The sequence below is a fragment of the Saccopteryx bilineata genome, chromosome 2, assembly GCF_036850765.1.
Source record: "Saccopteryx bilineata isolate mSacBil1 chromosome 2, mSacBil1_pri_phased_curated, whole genome shotgun sequence".
Taxonomy (NCBI): Eukaryota; Metazoa; Chordata; class Mammalia; order Chiroptera; family Emballonuridae; genus Saccopteryx; species Saccopteryx bilineata.
Window position 1 is genome coordinate 141820713 of NC_089491.1, and position 15778 is coordinate 141836490.

A 15778-nucleotide genomic window follows, 5' to 3' on the forward strand; every position below is an offset into this window, starting at 1 on the left:
CATGTTGAGATATTTTCCTTCTATACCCATTTTGTTGAGAGTCTTAAACATAAAATTGTGTTGTATTTTATCAAAAGCCTTTTCTGCATCTATTGATAAGATCATGTGGTTTTTGTTCTTTGTTTTGTTGATATGGTGTATTACATTAACCGTTTTGCGTATGTTGAACCATCCTTGAGATTCTGGGATGAATCCCACTTGATCATGATGTATTATTTTTTTAATATGTTGTTGTATTCGATTTGCTAGTATTTTGTTTAGTATTTTAGCATCTGTATTCATTAGAGATATTGGTCTGTAGTTTTCTTTTTTTGTGCCATCCTTGTCTGGTTTTGGGATGAGGGTTATGTTGGCCTCATAAAATGTGTTTGGAAGTATTGCTTCTTCTTCAATTTTTTGGAAGACTTTGAGTAGAATAGGAACCAAGTCTTCTTTGAATGTTTGATAAAATTCGCTGGTATAGCCGTCAGGGCCTGGACTTTTATTTTTGGGGAGGTTTTTAATGGTTTTTTCTATTTCTTCTCTACTGATAGGTCTGTTTAGGCTTTCTGCTTCTTCTTGACTCAGTCTAGGAAGGTTGTATTTTTCTAGGAATTTATCCATTTCTTCTAGGTTGTTGAATTTAGTGGCATAAAGTTTTTCATAGTATTCTACAATAATTCTTTGTATATCTACGGTGTCCGTGGTGATTTCTCCTCTTTCATTTTGGATTTTGTTTATATGAGTTCTTTCTCTTTTTTCCTTGGTAAGTCTTGCCAAGGGTTTGTCAATTTTGTTGATCTTTTCAAAGAACCAGCTCCTTGTTCTATTAATTTTTTCTATAGTTTTTCTGTTCTCTAATTCATTTATTTCTGCTCTGATTTTTATTATCTCCTTTCTTCGGCTGGTTTTGGGTTGTCTTTGTTCTTCTTTTTCTAGTTCCTTAAGGTGAGAAGTTAAGTGGTTCACTTGGGCTCTCTCTTGTTTGTTCATATATGCCTGAAGCGATATGAACTTCCCTCTTATCACTGCTTTTGCTGCATCCCATAGATTCTGATATGTCGTATTGTCATTTTCATTAGTCTGTATATATCTTTTGATCTCTGCACTTATTCTTCTTTGACCCATTCATTTTTTAAAAGTATGTTGTTTAGTTTCCACATTTTTGTGGGATTTTTTTCCTCTTTTTTGCAGTTGAATTCTAGTTTCAAGGCTTTATGATCAGAAAATATGCTTGGTACAACTTCAATTTTTCTGAATTTGCTGATGTTGTTTTTGTGGCCCAACATATGGTCAATTCTTGAGAATGATCCATGTACACTGGAGAAAAATGTATACTCAGTCACTTTGGGATGAAATGTCCTGTAGATGTCTATCATATCCAGGTGCTCTAGTGTTTTGTTTAAGGCCACTATGTCTTTGTTGATTCTCTGTTTGGATGACCGATCTAGAGCCGTCAGCGGTGTATTGAGGTCTCCAAGTATGATTGTATTTTTGTCAGTTTTTGTTTTAAGATCAATAAGTAGCTGTCTTATATATTTTGGTGCTCCTTGGTTTGGTGCATATATATTAAGAATTGTTATGTCTTCTTGATTCAGTGTCCCCTTAGCCATTATGAAATGGCCATTTTTGTCTCTGAGTACTTTTCCTGTCTTGTAGTCAGCATTATCCGATATGAGTATTGATACACCTGATTTTTTTTGAATGTTATTTGCTTGGAGTATTGTTTTCCAGCCTTTCACTTTGAATTTGTTTTTATCCTTGTTACTTAGATGAGTTTCCTGTAGGCAGCATACAGTTGGATTTTCTTTTTTAATCCATTCTGCTACTCTGTGCCTTTTTATTGGTGAGTTTAATCCGTTTACATTTAGTGTAATTATTGATACTTGTGAGTTCCCTATTGCCATTTTATATCTTGCTTTCTGTTAGTTTTGTGTCTTGTTTGATCCTTCTCTTTCGTTTTTCTCTCTTTTGTTTTTATTTGGTTGTATTCCATACATCTTTCCTCTGTTGCTATCTTTTTTATCTCATGTGCTTCTGTGGTGGTTTTTTCAATGGTGGTTACCTTTGAGTAATGAAAAGGGTCCCTACCCTGTTCATTGTAGCGAACTATTTTGTGAGTACTTTTGCACTCCATCGTCCTTTGCTACTGTTAATCTCCATCTTCTCCCCCTCTTTCTTTTTGTTGTTGTCACAGTTTAAATTTGGTTTTATTGTGTTCTTCTTGGAGCTTTTACTTGTGGCTCTGTTTTTTTTTTGTTCTTTGTATCTGATTGGAGAACCCCCTTTAGTAATTCCTGGAGTGGGGGTTTTCTGATGATAAATTCCCTCATCTTTTCTGTATCTGTGAATGTTTTTATTTCTCCTTCGTATTTGAAGGATAGCTTTGATGGGTATAGTATTCGTGGCTGAAAGTTCCTCTCTTTCAGGACTTTAAATATTGGGGTCCACTCTCTTCTAGCTTGTAGAGTTTCTGCTGAGAAATCTGATGATAATCTAATGGGCCTTCCTTTATATGTTGTATTCCTCTTTTCCCTGGCTGCCTTGAGAATTTTTTCTTTGCTGTTGGTTTGTGTCAATTTCATTATGATATGCCTTGGAGTAGGTTTGTTGGGGTTAAGAAAACTCGGAGTTCTGTTTGCTTCTTGAACTTGAGGCTTTAGTTCTTTCCACAGGCTTGGGAAGTTCTCATCTATTATTTGTTTGAGTACGTTCTCCATTCCATTTTCTCTCTCTTCTCCCTCTGATATACCTATTATTCTTATGTTATTCTTTTTGATGGAGTCAGATAATTCTTGTAGGGCTATCTCATTTTTTTTAATTTTTGAGTCTCTTTCTTCTTCTCTCTGTTGTGCCTCAAGTTGCTTGTCTTCTATTTCACTAATCCTCTCTTCTATCTGACCTGTTCTATTAGCTAAGCTTGTTATTTCATTTTTCAGCTCGTGAATTGAGTTTTTCATCTCTGTTTGATTTGTTTTTATAGTTTCAATTTCCTTGGACATATATTCTTTGTGTTCATTGAGTTGTTTTCTGATCTCCCTATATTGCCTTTCTGTGTTTTCTTGTATATCTCGGAGGATTTTTAGTATTTCTATCTTGAATTCTCTGTCATTTAGCTCCAAGGTTTCCAATATATTAAATTTTTTCTCCATAGATTTTTCCTCATCTAGCTGTGTTACCTCTCTTTCTTTTGTATCCATGATATTCGATTTTCTCTTCCTTAATGGCATCTGAGGGTGGTTTTGTTGATAGTATTAATGAGATTTAATAAAGAATAAAAAGTTAAAAAAATAACAATAAAAAAAATAAAAAATCGAAAAGAGTTTTTTTTTTAAAAAAAAAATTAATAATGAAATAAAGAAAAAAAATAAAAATTAAAAAAAGGAAATTATTCCCCCTCTCCTTTTTTCCTCTCCTCTCCTCTCCCCTCTTTTTTGAGAAAATCTTGTGGTGGACTGTGAATTATAACAAACAATGCCTGTGATGGAGGGCCTGAATTGGGGAAAAGTAATAAAGGGGCAAAAAAAAAAAAAAAAAAAAAAAAAAAAAAAAAAAAAAGGAAAGAAAAAAGAAAAAAAAAGAGCGTATGGACCCACAAAAAGCAAATAAGGAAAAAATTTGGGTCAAGAATGAAATGATTTGCTTTTAGGTGTTGGTTGTCTAAGAGTTATGATGAGAGGAATAAGAGGAAAACGGAAAAATGGGGGGACAAATTAAAAAATTACTATTGTATTTAGTGGAACAAGAACTAGATAATATGGAGAGCCAGGGATGAGAGCACTGCTAGTGAGTTAAAAAGGTGAAGTAAAAACCCCCCAAAATGCCACAAACATAGGTTTGAGTCCCAGATAAGATAATTTGTTTGTTATTGAGGTTTGAATGAGAGGAGATGTAAAGGAGAAAGGAAGAAACTAATATAGAGGGAGAAAAGAAAGAGAGAGAAAAAAAGAGGTAACCACTAAAAGAAGAAAAAAGAAAGGAGAGAGAGAGAGAGAGAGAGTTAAGGGTTTTGGAGTGCAACCCTCATAGAGAGAAAGGAAGAGAAGAGAAAAGATAATGGGAGATGTAACACTTATGGGTAGTGTAGTTCAAGGAGAGGAGAGAGTAAGACCGGTAGAGAGTTAATCGGCCAAATTGGAGGAGGAAAAAAAAAGTATCAAGAATGAAGATAAGAGAAACAAACGAACAAATATAATAAAATGGGATAGGTTATAAAGTCTGCAGATTATTCTTGATTTTGAGAGGTTATCATCTTGCTTTTTCTTTTCTCTCCCTCTTCCTGGTCGGTGACTCTGTACCCCGGGTTCTGCCCCTTTGGCACGCTCAGGTAGAGGTTTGCAGTTGATAAGTCTCTATGGCAATGTCATGTATTGTGCTTTAGTCTCGTTGGCAGTCGAAGCTCAATAGCATTTATAGGCTCCGACAGTGAGAGAGTCCGTGTTCCTGGAGCCTTTCTCCTAGTCTTTCCTTCCTTAATTAGTAGCCTGATAATCCAGCTATGGGGTTGCTGCTGCCTCTGCCTGGATAGTAAGAGGCTCAAAGAGCTGGCAACTCCCCACTCTATTTCCACTCAGCACAGGGCTCTGGGTAAGGCTCAGTCAGTCAGAGCTGCTAGCATAATCAGGCGGGCTTTCTGCCCACTCAAAGACCTCTGGCTCTGCCACTCTGTCCGGTCACACAAGCAGGCGCCCACTTCCGGGGCACTTGGAGGAAACTCTCACTCACTGTCTGCGACCAGGATATCCGGCCAGCAGTCTCACGCTCTGAGTGAAACCCCCAACCGCAGGGAAAAGTTGTAGCATAGGAATTGAGTCTCACTCCGTCCCCGTGCGCGGCTTTTGCAAGGCGCTGGGGCGGCCCGAGATTCTGCTTTGGCCCACACAAAGGCCCCTGACTCTGCCCCTCTGTGCGATAACACGGGCGCGCACTGCCGAGGCACTCGGAAGAATCGCTCACTCCTTATCTGCGCGCGCAAACCAGGATATGAGGCCGGCCGCGGTTCCCTCTGAGTGAAACACCCTCCAGCACGGAAAATCTCCACCGTTGGAATTGAGTCTCACTCTGTCCCCGTGCGAGGCTTTTGCAAGGCGCTGGGGCGGCTCGAGATTCCGCTTTGGCCCACACAAAGGCCCCTGACTCTGCCCCTCTGTGCGATAACACGGGAGCGCACTGCCGAGGCACTCGGAGGAATCGCTCACTCCTTATCTGCGTGCGCAAACCAGGATATGAGGCCGGCCGCGGTTCCCTCTGAGTGAAACCCTCACCAGCACGGAAAATCTCCACCGTTGGAATTAGTTCTCACTCCCTCCCGTGCGTGGCTTTCCCAGGAAGAAATTCTCGCCCACTAACTGCGCACCGACCAGGAGACCGGGTAAAATGGCCGCTCTGCTTTTCTTTCTTTGTTTGGGTTTGGCGCGAGTGTTAGCTTGTATTGCCCGGGTTGCCACTGGATCAGATTTTCCTCGGCTTGGATCTCTGTGCCACAGCCTGGTTCAGCCGTTTGTGCTGCGGCGGCCTGGATTTATTCACCCCCTTTGCCCGCCTCAGTTTCTATATTCACAGTTACCAGAGAAAGCCGCCCTGTTTAGGTTAGTGAGGAAGGAGGAGCATTTCTTACTCCCTATTTCCTTCGGGGTTTGGTTATATATTTAGCCAATTTTTCACTCAATCATACCTTTGGGTGTATTGCGAAGCATCTGGAAGCTCCAAGTATAGGTTTTTCTGTTTCTGGTTGAAGATCTTGTTGAGTTTTGGGGGAGATTTATCGGTATCGCTTCCTACCCCGCCATTACTCTGACGTCATCTCTCTGGAAAAAGTTTTTTTAAAAATCAGATTGATAAGCAGCAATTTGCTTACTTCAGTTTTTACTAATATGACTGGCATAAGAAAGAGACTTAAAGGTGGGATCAGTTGTTATCATGTGTGATTGATTCTAGGCAATAGATTATGGTGTATTTTAAACCTTCACTAATGTCACCTCTATGCAATTCCATTCCTCCTCAAATTCTACACTTAAAATCACATCTACACATTCCGTAAAGGAAGAGAGAAGATAATCACACTTAAAGAAAATATTATCCTTGATCTTCACACAATTCTAGAGTCAGCCTACTTTATCCTCTGTCCTGGTATGCAAATTACTTTCTGTAATACATTATTTAGGAACCTGTGTGTATACTGTAAAACCATAAAGAGTGAAATGAGGAAAATAATACAATTTTATGTAATTAAAAAAATAAGTTTATAATATCTGAAATATGTCACTTGAAAAAAATTAAATTAAAAAATGTAAATGTAGGAACTAAATCATTCTTAAGTACCAAGAGTTATTTACATATTTAGGACAAGGCGCTTGGGAACATCACATTATCCACTTGACAAGGTTCTATTTATGATTCAAAATATGCAAGTAGTTTGCTAGAAAATCACTTCACTGACATCTTTATCTACTTGCACTTCTTGATCTAGTGACTTTACTCCTCGTGCTTCTTACAGGTTAAAAAAAAAACATACAAGTCATGTTTATGGGCATATTTTTGTGCAAGGCATCAGGTTGAGAATTTTACATATGGTCTACTGGAAAGTTCTGTCCGTTTTTGGAATAAAACCAAATACAAATTTTTCTTGCCATCAATAAACTTTATTAAATAATATAATTTCCACACCAATCCTATCTTCCAAATATGGTCCAAAATGGTTTGCTGAGCTGAATTAAGCCTTTCTGCGATATCCGATGTTGTCAGAAAAGGATCTTGCTCCACCATGGTCTTAACAACATCATTATCGATCAAAGATGGTCGCCCAGAACATGGCTTATCAGAAAGGTCAAAATCACCTGTTTCGAATTTTTCGAACCATCTTCTGCATGTCCTATCAGAAACTGTACCTTCACCAAACACTTTCAATAAATTTCTACATGCTTCTGTAGCATTTCTTCCTTGTTGAAATTCCTATACAATACAGTGGCGTAAATGAACTTTATCAGTAGCCATGGGTACACTATTGCTTCACACATAAGACTAACATAAATTAACTTTGTTTTAGTTAATTTGCTATGTCAGTATGTATACATTAAATGATAAAAATAGAGAGGCACACATGCGCCAAATAAACATATGCTTACATGTTGAAACTTGTTGTGATAGAAATAGAACTTTCCGGTAGACCATATATATTTTAATTTACCTGATACTCAGCCTATATTACTTTATTTTACCAGGGAGTAAAGCTACAAATAGTTGTCATTTACTCAAATTTTCAGTGATATTGGGATTCAGTCACAAGCTGTCTGACCCTACTTATTCATTTCACAATAATACCCCCTATATGTTTTTTTAAAAAAAATACGGTATAATTCTTTCTTATCTAACTTTCATTTTAAGTATAATGCGAGACTTGTAATTTATTTATCCATTTAGTTACTGAACACCCCATCTGTGCCAAGCCCTGGGGATAAAGTAGAAAATAAAACAAAAACTGCACTCATGTTAACTCTCTGAGTTTTAAGGGGAACAAATATGAAGAATGGGGAGTAGGAGGAGTTCTCTAGTAGACATGAGTCCAGAACTGAAGAGGCATACAGCGGAGCACCTGCTTGGAGTCCCTGAGTCTTCCTGAGGAAAGCCATGCTAACACCGAGTTTTGCAGAATGTTTAGGAGGTAACTGCAAAGGACAAAGGAGAGGGAAAAGGACAGATAAGGCAGCTGTATTTACTTGACTGGAGGCTGGGAAGTGAGACATGGCAGTGAGTTTTACAGACCTGCTTGTAGGTGAGTATATTTGAAACAGAGTGTAAGCTGTGAAGTTGGAACTGATGAGGCTAGGAAGAAAGTAGGAGACATAGGGAAGGGCTCTTTGCATAGGAAATGGCCTGATCACATTTGCACTTTAGAAAGACCATTCTAATTACAGTAGTCACCCATATTCACAGTTTTGCTTTTTTGTTTTCAGTTACCTGCAGTCAACTGTGGTCTGAGAATATTAATTGAAAAATTCCAGAAGTAAACATTTCATAAGTTTAAAATTACATGCCATTTTGAGTAGCGTGGTGAAATTGCGTGTCGTCCACTCTGTCCCACCTGGGATGTCATTCCTCCCTTTGTCCAACATCTTCACCAGGCTGTACACGCTTCCTGTCTGTTTAGTCATTTAGCTACTGTCTAGCTTATCAGATGGACCCTGGTGGTATTGTGATACTTGTGTAAAAGTAACACTTATTTTACTTAATAATGGCCTCCAAATGCAAGAGTAGTGATACTGGTAATTCAGACATGCTAAAGAGAAGCCACAGTGCTTCCTTTATGTGAAAAGGTGAAAGTTCTTAAATTAATAAGGAAAAGAAAAGGCTGAGCCAGCCAGTTGGCCTGGCTTCCCTCCCTGGCTCCCCTCGTCAGTTCCCACAGGTGGCAGACTGCCCTGAAGAGGTGGGGAGAGGAGCTCGCTGCCACCATGGGTGGGCAATGATAGTGAACTTGGCAGAGCCTGCAGTGGGACCCGGCCTTCTTCAGTTTCCCCTGGGGAATCTGGCCAGACACCAGACATGGATGGAAAATTGTAGCAGAGCAGACTTAGAAGGTAAAACACCCGATCAACCTAATGAACGTTATTGATTATGTGCCAAACACTTTGAGATCTCTATGATTTGTAGAGCTAGTGCTTATAGGTCCTTCAAGACAATGCAATACAAACAACATTTGATCTTATCAGTCATTTGAACAGTCCACATAGTAGAGACAGAAAACTAATAAAAGAATTGACTGAAGATGAAATCAGGATACTGAAACAGAAAATAATTGACAAAACTTCTGAATAGGAGCAAAACCACAAAGAAATAAATAACCACAATGCACAGGGGAGCGAAGAACAGGATGAAGGAATTTTACTTTTAACCCTGGAAGAGAAGAAAAATAGAATACTTAATATCTTTATTTGAATTTTGATTCTTATGGAAAAACAAAAACATACCTCTGGGTGGACATGAAGTGTATGAAAATCCCAGAGGTCTCTACTCCTGGTCGTAAAGCACCCCTGGAGTGCTGGATAAATTCTGGTGAAGAGTTTCTGAGAAAGCACTTTGGGCAACAGCAGGCAACACATCACTCTGTTCAAAAACACAGCAGAAGCAGATGCTAGAGATCTGCGAGAGCTGCTTTTGAGGAAGAAACCCTCAGGGGAGTGAGAGACTCTCACCACTTTCTGATTATCACTGACGACATAGTGGACATAGCGGGAGAGGACCACTGGCCCGTGCTGGTGAGGTTTGTTGACCAATCTCACAATGTAAGAAAGAGATTTGTGGGCATCCCGCCTTATGAAACTGATGCCAAAATTTTGGCTATAAAATTTCACGCAATGATAACTGAGAAGTGGGGGTTAAGCATGGAATATTGTTGTAGCCAGGCTTACATTGTGGCCAGTGGATTTTCTTCCAATATGAAAGTTGTTACTCTAGACTTACAGAGAAATCCCCTAGCTGTAGACCCTCTGCTCTTCCTGTGCCTTAAATATGTGGTTGGCAGAATTGGTGCCTGTCATGGGAGTGTCTGTTGCATTAGGAAACAATTGAGAAAATTTGTTCTTTTTCCATTGATCACAACTGCTTTTAGAGCTTGACAATACAATTTCTGTCCTCTTTCAGATCAATGAAGAAAGGGGTAAAGAACCACAGGAAATTTGCTGTTCTCAAGTGTACAGGCAGGCATGATGCTTTTGAAATTCTACTAGACCTCCTATAAGTACTTTTTTATGTTAAGATGGTATGGATAGTGACACAAATATTAGACTGAATGGCTGTATAGCTGGCCAAGAATTTGTCTTCTGTAGCGCAGTAACAGATTTTAATTTTATTGTTACTATTGTTGTTCTTAAAAATGTTCTATCTTTTACAAAAGCCTTTGGGGAAAAGTCTCCAGGGGCAAACTTCTGATGCCTTCTTTGCAGCCAATAGATTACTGCCATGCTGCATTCAGTAAGTGAAGTGATGGAAAAGATTGCAGTTTATCATGAATTTAGGTTTGAGGAAGTCACCAATCGGCAATCAAACTTGATATTCAGATGAAGCTCCCTGGGAAGTTCTGCAGAGTTCAGCAAAGGAAACTTGGATCTCCTAGCTGACCTCTGAGAGTCACTATAAAGAAGCAGTAAGTGCTCCAACAATGGGTCACATTATTCAGAAACTGAAAGATATATTCCCAGAACAGCACCTCAAAGCTCTTAAATGCTTCTCCCTAGTACCCTCTGTAATGGGACAGCTCAAATTTAGTACATTGGAGGAGTACCATATACAGAAGCAGCTAACCCAGCCCTGATACACTCTCTCAGCCAAGCTACATTGTTGGAGAGTCAAGTGGAAACACAGAAGGAAGGATATGGAGGTTCTGTCCACCGTTTATGAAGTCCTCCACCTGCCTAATGTTTATGCATTGCCCAAGATCCTGTGTATTCTTCCTGTGATGAAGGTTTAGAATGAATGCTATGAAAATGGGTGAAAGCATCCAAAGCACACCTGAGGAACAATTGGACAGAATAATGGGCAAGTAACTTAGCTTTGATTTACATAAATTTGGATATAAAACACGACTTGGATTTAAGAGTAGACACATTTATCAAACTCCGGACAACTAAGTTGGAGCTCCCTACAGGTAATTCAGAAGCCACTGAAAATACCTCAGAGACTTTAAAATAAGTCTCCTCTTATATTTGCTACTGAAAAAAATCTGTAAGAAAGTTACAGACACCTTATAGAAAAGCTACAAGGTGTATGAAGGCCACTTAATCACTGACTTCTTTGAGTATAGCAGCCATTGATAATCTTCACATTTAACTGGCTCCTGTTTGAACTCTCATGCTTTGGAGAATGAACTGTTTCTCCAAAAGACAGCATTGAAAGTGTATATAAATGTTCTCTCTCTGTGTATCTCTCTCTTTCTAAAAACATTTCATTGTACTGTATACTCACTCTTCTTCTTGTGATGGTGTGAAATAAATTGCAAAACATATTCCCGAACCTGTGTAACTACCCCTTACTTACAGCAAATGGCTTGGTGTCACTCATTTCTGGGGACCCCTCACTAGTGTTATCATAGGTTCAGTGCTTCCTGGCACACATGTTGCCACCAACTGGACCGTGTTTTATGTTCATGTCTTTCACCCACAAATGTAATGCCTTTTCCATCTTAACTAAGCACTTACCATGCATTGTGGCTGTAACTTTTGCAGTTCAAGATAGGACAGAAAAATCAGCATGAATTTCTCTTTTGTTCTTCAGTTTCATGGACAGAAGATTCATTCTTATCACAGATCTCAGCAACCTCACCATATGACATTTTTCTATTTCTTATTTTTTAAAACAAAACTCACATTTACGTTGGAATGAACTATACAGAATTGACTTTCTTCACTAATAACAGGAATATTTTTTGTATTATTCCTAGATAACCATAAAACACATTTGTAGGTTTTCCAGGTTTTGCTTGTAAATAAAGACAAAGCAGTTGATAGAGTCATGGAAAAAGATAGAAGAAAACAGACAGATGAGTTATCTGTGTCCATGGCTTCTGATCCAGTCGTGACCATAGAACAGTATAGACCCATTCCTGCTAAAAAGCTTTATGAAGATACAGGCTCAGCAAAGGAATGTGAACAGCAACCACCAGATGTGGAATAATGGCAGGTTCTTCCATTCAGTCTTTAACTGTAACTTGTTCCTTTAAGATCATTAAATAGGCCCTGGCCGGTTGGCTCAGTGGTAGAGCGTCGGCCTGGCGTGCAGAAGTCCCGGGTTTGATTCCCAGCCAGGGCACACAGGAGAAGCGCCCATCTGCTTTTCCACCCCTCCCCCTCTCCTTCCTCTCTGTCTCTCTCTTCCCCTCCCGCAGCCGAGGCTCCATTGGAGCAAAGATGGCCCGGGCGCTGGTGATGGCTCCTTGACCTCTGCCCCAGGCGCTAGAGTGGCTCTGGTCGCAACAGAGCCTCGCCCTGGAGGGGCAGAGCGTCGCCCCCTGGTGGGCAGAGCGTCGCCCCCTGGTGGGCGTGCCGGGTGGATCCCGGTCGGGCGCATGCGGGAGTCTGTCTGACTGTCTCGCCCCGTTTCCAGTTTCAGAAAAATACAAAAAAAAAAAAAATCATTAAATAAAGACAAAATCAATGCTGAAATCCTTGTTTAGCAAGCTCACCTGTTTCTTTTATTGTCTGGTAATTTCCTTAACCATCCATTACAGATTTTTATAGCATACTTAAAACTCTGGTACTCAAAGGTTAGTCGAGAGCTTCACTGTAAGATTTTATAAAATGTATTCCTTTCTCCTAAACCTCCTCAAAATTTATTTCTTCAAAGAACTGATAACTCAATCCCTGACAACTGGAGCTACAGTGATACTAAGCGTGTATTTATTGTCTAGACTCTAGGATGACTTAACTGAAACAATTGCACAGTGCCATAATGGAGATCACGCAGAAGTGCCACGTGGCCCTTCAATGCTGTCTTCTGGAGGAACAGTTAGTTCTCCAAAGCATGAGAGTTCAGACAGGAGCCATTTAACAGGCAGATTATCAATGACTAATGTACTCAAAATATTCAGTGATTAATAACCTACATACATTTTATAGCATTTCTATAAGATGTTTTCAAATTTCTTACTGTATAAAGCAAAGTTTGCTTGTGAAGTGAGTAGGAAAGCCAAAAGGCCATACTTTGCTCTTACATGACTTATTAGGAAAGAAATGCACCCATAGAAATATTTGAGCATACCTTTGTTCCAAAGGTTCAAATGAACTTTTGGAATAATGCTAGTAAATGCATTCATTAGAGCACTCCTATTGACCAGTGCAAAATCTCTTATAATCAGTTGTCTTGCTTTTATCACAGCATCTTTATTAATGCATGATGATTTGACTATCACAATTTTGTATAGCATTTTATAAATGCTTATTTCTTGTTTTTGAAAATTTATTTTATTCCTAATTGTTACTAAAACAATATTTTAAAGCAAACTCATAATTATATGTGATCATGTAAAATGTTCTCAAGTTAAGCAATAAATTAATTGAGAAATAATTCTGTAATAAAACTAGATTATAGTCATATTCTACTAATATGCAGTAAAGTATAGGAGAGGCTGGCTTAATTGTGCTTCACAGTTTAGCCAGACATGGTGATTATTTGTTCTCTTACACTTAGGAATCAGACTCAAGACCTGGTTCTTAATTTAACTAATTTAGAAATTGTCAACATTTATGTTCTCCATTAGAAAAATCAGGTCTTGAATTTAAACAATGTTCAAATACGTACTTTAAAAAAATTGTTATTGAAGACGAAATGAGTTTGGGCCTGAATAATCATATTTGCTGTCCTCATTGATTTAAATCACTAGATAAAACTTAAAATTTTATTGCATATTTCTTTTCGATGTATATTGGGTGAGGAGCCACTGAGCCACTTCACCCGCAGGTGTTGTAAGGTACCAAAAACTAAGTAGAACAAAGGGCCAGCGTATGCTCCCTCAGACCACTGTCGGAGTTTGCTGCCGCTTGGCCAAGCTAGACAATAAAGCTTTGGTGTGTAATCGATGGACCTTGTTCGTGTCTTCAATGTTTCGGGTCCCTCCAGATTAGGATTAACATTTGGGGGCTCGTCCAGGATCGAGGGACTGCCGTCGGTCTGCACACCGGAGCTTTCTTGTTCAAACACAGGTAAGTAGAACAAGGTCGCGACTCTTTGCCATGTGAGCCCTGGCTGACAAGCCAGGAGAAGGGCGGGTGGCCATCTCCCCTTGGACACGAGGTTGGGAGATTTGGGAAGGCACCCCACTTTTAGGGAACCCCGTTTGAGTTTAGATATTCCGAGCTCGAGGGAAGGTAGTGCCTGTTTGTCTCTCTGTTTTTGCTGTTTGTCTATGTTTTTGCTGTTTGTCTATCTGTTTTTGCTGTTTGTCTATGTTTTTGCTGTTTGTCTGGTTTTTTTTTTGTCACTGCATTCGTCAAAGCTTTTAGAGAGTGAAGTTCTTAAGTACAGTGTGGGGGGAAAGAAAGGAAGGCATGGGCATGTGTGCACTGAGGGGGGCCGGCCGGCGTCCTGGGCCTCACGGGCTGCACGTGTGTGGAGGTTTTAGGGATTCCCTGTGTGTTTTCCCGGTGGACCCGCCTGTTGCCCGGAGGTGCTTCCCACACCCACTTGGTTTCCTCTGTGGTTTCCTTCGTTTCGTTTGGCGTGACGCCCTGCTGCCTCCCCCTTCTGCTTTGTGCCTCTGGCCCTCCCTGCCACGGGTGCCTGGCTAGCCCCAAGGGCGCGTGCCCTCTCTCACCATGCGGTTCAGTGGCCACCTCTTTGGTGTCCCCGGATGGTTGTGTGGGGTGCTCCACGACCCGGTGTCATTGTGAGGGAAGCGCCTTTCAGTGTGTGGGGGGGGGATGGGGGGGGGAGTTGTGTACGGCTGTGGCGGCAGGGTTTGGTGGCCCCCGCCCCAGCGAGGTTGGACGGTTTTTGGCTGGGGAGAAAAAGAGGGGCCCAGTCGGCATCCTGGGGGCCATGGGACTGCCTCTGTGCCTGGAAGGAGGTCCATGGGGGGGCGTTCTGGGAAACAGCAGTGCGCGGAGGCAGAAGCCATTGCCCACATGATATTAATGTGTGTTGGGGGGCGGGCTGTGGGCAGGCAGGATCCTTGTAGCCTGGGGCTTGGTTTTGGGATTAAGCTTTTCCCACCCTTTTTGATGTGGGGTGGTGCAATCCCATTATGCCCCAGATAAGTGACTTTGTATTAGAGACTTCCTTATTTTGTATATTGGATTAAAGATTTTGATTTCTACACTATAAAATGGAGGCAGAACGGAAGCTTGCTTTCTTGGTTCCTGAGATTATATTAGAAGAGAGAGAAGGAAGGAGATGGGGAACAGAGGTGAATAAGTCTGGTGAGCTAGAAACCTTTGATTCTAGGAAACTCGGATAAGTCAGTAGCTTTGTGAGCACTGAATGTGAGTGGGTTTTGGAGCCCAGTGTGTGTTTTTGCTTGCCCGCCGGGTGCAAGCTAGGATTAAAGATGATATCATCCCTACGAATTTCTAATTTTAATTGGAGTAAATGTAACATGCTCATTTAAATTTAAATAGAATAGAAATGTTTTAATAAGTTTGAAAATGTTACTTAAAAATGCATTTACTATGTTTTGTTAGGTTAACATAAAGACAATTATTTCTTACAGTTTTGAAGTAAAGGTATTATAAAGTGTACTCAACAAATGCTTAAAAGTCTGTGTGGTGACAAGGGGGAAAGAAGAGCCACCCCAAGCAAGGCTCTGATTCCATTGGTAAATATCGGAGAGAATTAAAATTCTGTTAAAATCTAAACTTGTTTCAGGAGTTAAGCTGTCTGACATGACAATTAATTCTGCAGGAAAAATGGATGTTGAATGCACCTTTTAAAACTTCTTGCATATGTTTGTACAAAAATTGCCTTCATCCTTGTGGTACTTATTCCTCTGAGCCGACTTCACAGCCCCCATGCCTCTGCTCTGTTTTTCTTTTGTAGCATAAGGCTTTTGCTTTTGCCTTAAGGTTTCCCTGGAATAGCAGGTCTTTTCGTTTTGTATAGATTTTCAACATGAATCAGACATTGGCTTTCTATGCTAATGTGTGAAGAAAAATAAATAAAAAAAAATAAATATGAAGATAATAGTGATTAGAATAGTGTGGTACTAAGAAAGATCTGGGAAATGTCAGTTTTACTTTAAAATGAGAATCTGCTGTTTCTGTATTTTATTGTTTTCAATAAAACTTCGTGTTTTGGACCTTTTAAAAAAAATTTC

General features: G+C 39.9%; 1 pseudogene; it reads left to right on the plus strand.

Annotated features, from left to right (window-relative positions):
* Positions 1-10665, plus strand: part of LOC136322332 (52 kDa repressor of the inhibitor of the protein kinase-like) — a 76531-nt pseudogene extending 65866 nt beyond the window's left edge.
* Positions 10666-15778: the final 5113 nt, after the last annotated feature.